Here is a 3,821-nt window from a genome sequence, read left to right as displayed (position 1 = left end):
CACGGAGATTTTTTATGGACCAAAAGACACCCAATGGGCCAGGGGAACGCCTGTGGGTGCTCTGAGGGGAGCACAACCCACCAGGGCGCGCCAGGAGGCCCAGGCATGCCTTGGTGGGTTGTGACCACCTCGGGTCCCCCCCGGACCGCCTCTTTGCTCTATAAATACCCCAATATTCCAGAAACCCTAGGGGAGTCGACGAAAATCAATTCCAGCCGCCGCAGAGTCCAGAACCACCAGATCCAATCTAGACATCATCACGGAGGGGTTCACCACTTCCATTGGTGCCTCTCTGATGATGCGTGAGTAGTTCTTTGTAGACCTTCGGGTCCGTAGTTAGTAGCTAGATGGCTTCCTCTCTCTCATTTAATTCTCAATACAATGGTCTCTTGGAGATCCATATGATGTAACTCTTTTTGCGATATGTTTGTTGGGATCGGATGAACTTTGAGTTTATGATCAGATCTATCTTTTTATATCCGTGAAAGTTATTTGAGTTTCTTTGATCTCTTATATGCATGATTGCTTATAGCCTCGTATTTCTTCTCCGATATCTGGGTTTTGTTTAGCCAACTTGATCTATTTATCTTGCAATGGGAAGATGTGCTTTGTAGCGGGTTCGATCTTACTGTGCTTGATCCCAGTGACAGAAGGGGAACCGACACGTATGTATCGTTGCTACTAAGGATAAAACGATGGGGTCTATCTCTACATAGATAGATCTTGTCTACATCATGCCATCATTCTTATTGCATTACTCTGTTTCCCCATGAACTTAATACACTAGATGCATGCTGGATAGCGGTCGATGTGTGGAGTAATAGTAGTAGATGTAGGCAGGAGTCGGTCTACTAATCTTGGATGTGATGCCTATGTAATGATCATTGTATGGATATCGTCATGATTATTTGAAGTTCTATCAACTGCCCGACAGTAAATTTTTTACCCACCGTTTGCTATTTTTCTCGAGAGAAGCCACTAGTGAAACCTACGGCCCCCGGGTCTCTTTCTCATATTATTTGCCTTTGCGATCTATTTTCCTTTGCTTTTATTTTCAGATCTATTAAACCAAAAATACAAAAATACCTTGCTGCAATTTATTCTTATTTATTTTATTTGGCGTTCGATCTATCAATCTACTACAAATTTATCTCACGTCTGTTTGCCTATCTTGGGGTGCCGCTACCCGAAAGGGATTGACAACCCCTTTTACACGTCGGGTTGCGAGTAGTTGTTATTTGTGTGTAGGTGATGTTTACGTTGTGTTGCTTGGTTCTCCTACTAGTTCAATAACCTTGGTCTCATAACTGAGAAAAATACCTACCGTCGATGTGCTGCATCATCCCTTCCTCTTTGAGGAAATACCGACGTAGCTTCAAGCCGCATCAAAAGGAATTTTTGGCGCCATTGCCGGGGAGAATCTTCAACATATACCAGGTTCCTAATCACAAATCTCATCTCCTTGCAATTTACATTATTTTCCATTTGCCTCTTGTTTTCCTCTCCCCCACTTCACAAAATTTGCCATTTTTATTCGCCCTCTTTTTCCGTCCGATGTTTTCTTGCCGGATCTGTTTTTGAGTGCAATCTTGTTGTGTAGTCATCATGACTCAAGAGAACACCAAGTTGTGTGATTTCTCAAATACCAACAACAATGATTTTATTGGCACTCTGATTGCTCCTCCCGCCACTAGTGCGGAGTCTTGTGATATTAATACTCTTTTGCTGAATCTTGTTACGAAAGATCAATTTTCCGGTACTCCTAATGAGGATGTCGTGTCCCATCTTAATACCTTCGTGGAATTATGTGATATTCAAAAGAAAAAATATGTGGAAAATGATGCGAAGATGAAATTATTTCCAGTTTCTTTGTGTGATTCTGCAAAAATTTGGTTTCCTTCTTTGCCTCACAATAGTATCGATTCTTGGAATAAGTGCAAAGATGCTTTTATCACTAAGTAATTTTCGCCCACAATTTTTTTCCCTTAGAACCCAGATCATGAATTTCAAGCAACTTGAACATGAGCATGTTGCACAATCTTGGGAAAGGATTAAAATGATGCTAAGGAATTGCCCAACTCATGGGTTAAATCTTTGGATGATAATACAAACTTTTATGTGGGGTTGAATTTTGTTTCTCGTAATTTTTAGATTCCGCTGTGGGTGGTACTTTTATGGAAATTACTTTGGGTGAAGCCACCAAATTGCTTGATAATATAATGGCAAATTATTCACAATGGCATACCGAAAGATCTCCCACTAGTAAAAAAGTTAATTCGGTTGAAGAAATTTCTTCTTTGAGTGAAAAAGTTGATGCTCTTATGAAATTGGTTGCTAGTAAAATTTCTACTATTGATTTTAATGATATGCCTTTGTCTACTTTGACTGAGAAAACTAGTGATGCCGTAGATGTGAATTTTATCTCTCGAAATAATTTCAACAACAATGCTTATAGAGGTAATTTTAATCCTAGGCCTTTTCCTAGTAACTCCTCTAATAATTATGGTAATTCCTATGGAAATCCTTTTTATAATAATAATAGAACACCTCTGATCCTGAGAATAATATTAAAGAATTTATCAACACGCAAATAGTTTTCAACACTACCATAGAAGAAAAGTTGAATAAGATTGATGATTTGTCTAGAAGTGTTGATAGAATTTCTCATGATGTGGACAGTCTCAATATGAAAAATTTTGTGCCTAAGGTAGAAGAATCAATTAAAGCTCTTTATGTTTCTATGGATGAAAGTAAGAAAAGAACTGCTATGCTTAGAGCTAAAAGAGAATTTTTAGAAAAAAACATTTTCTAGTGATTACTTTTGCAAGTGATGAAGATCTTAAAATGATTGGTGTTTCTTCTATTGATTCCTTGTTTAGTAAAATTAAGATTGATGAAAAAGGGACTGCAGAAGAGTCAACTTTAGTTAGAAGGCATCCCGATAATTCGGAGGGTGAAAATCTTGTTGAGAAAATTGATAAAAGTGAGTTTGAAGAGGTCAAATTTAACAAGTGATGTGCCCACTCTTTTGGATTACAAATACTTTAATTATGATAGTTGCTCTTTGATTGATTGTATTTCTTTGTTGCAATCCATGATAAATTCACCCCATGCTTATGAACAAAATAAAGCTTTTACTAAACATATTATTGATGCTATGATGAAAGCTTTAGAAGAAAAGTTCGAATACATGATGAATGGGAACCTACTATCAAAGTCAAGATTAAAAATTATGAGTTCTTTGCTTTGTGTGACTTGGGTGCTAGTGTTTCTACAATTCTGAAATATTTATGTGATGTGCTTGGTCTTACTGATATTGAATCATGTTCTTTGAATTTGCACTTGGCAGATTCTACTATTAAAAATCCTATGGGAAGAATTAATGATGTTCTTATTATTGCAAATAGGAATTATGTGCCCATAGATTTTATTTTTTTGATATTGATTGCAATCCGTCTTGTCCAATTATTCTTCGTAGACCGTTTTTACGCACTATCGGTGCCGTGATTGATATGAAAGAAGGCAATATTAAGTTCCAGTTTCCTTTGAGGAAGGGTATGGAACACTTCCCTAGAACAAGAATTAGTCCACCATACGAATCAATCATGAGGGCATCTTATGGATTTCAAAACAAAGATGACAAAACTTAGATCCTTGCTTTATGCCTAGCTAACGGCGTAAAACTATAGCACTTGTTGGGAGGCAACCCAATGAATAAAATTTATTTTTGCTTTTTGCTTTTTGTTCTTGAGTGTTTGAAAAATTATGCTACTATCATGATTGTGGTTTTTATGTTTTAGTAAGTGTTTGTGCCAAGTAAA

This window comes from Triticum urartu, chromosome 4 (genome assembly GCF_003073215.2).
Source record: "Triticum urartu cultivar G1812 chromosome 4, Tu2.1, whole genome shotgun sequence".
In the NCBI taxonomy this organism is placed as follows: Eukaryota; Viridiplantae; Streptophyta; class Magnoliopsida; order Poales; family Poaceae; genus Triticum; species Triticum urartu.
Note: the sequence above shows the minus strand (reverse complement) of the source record.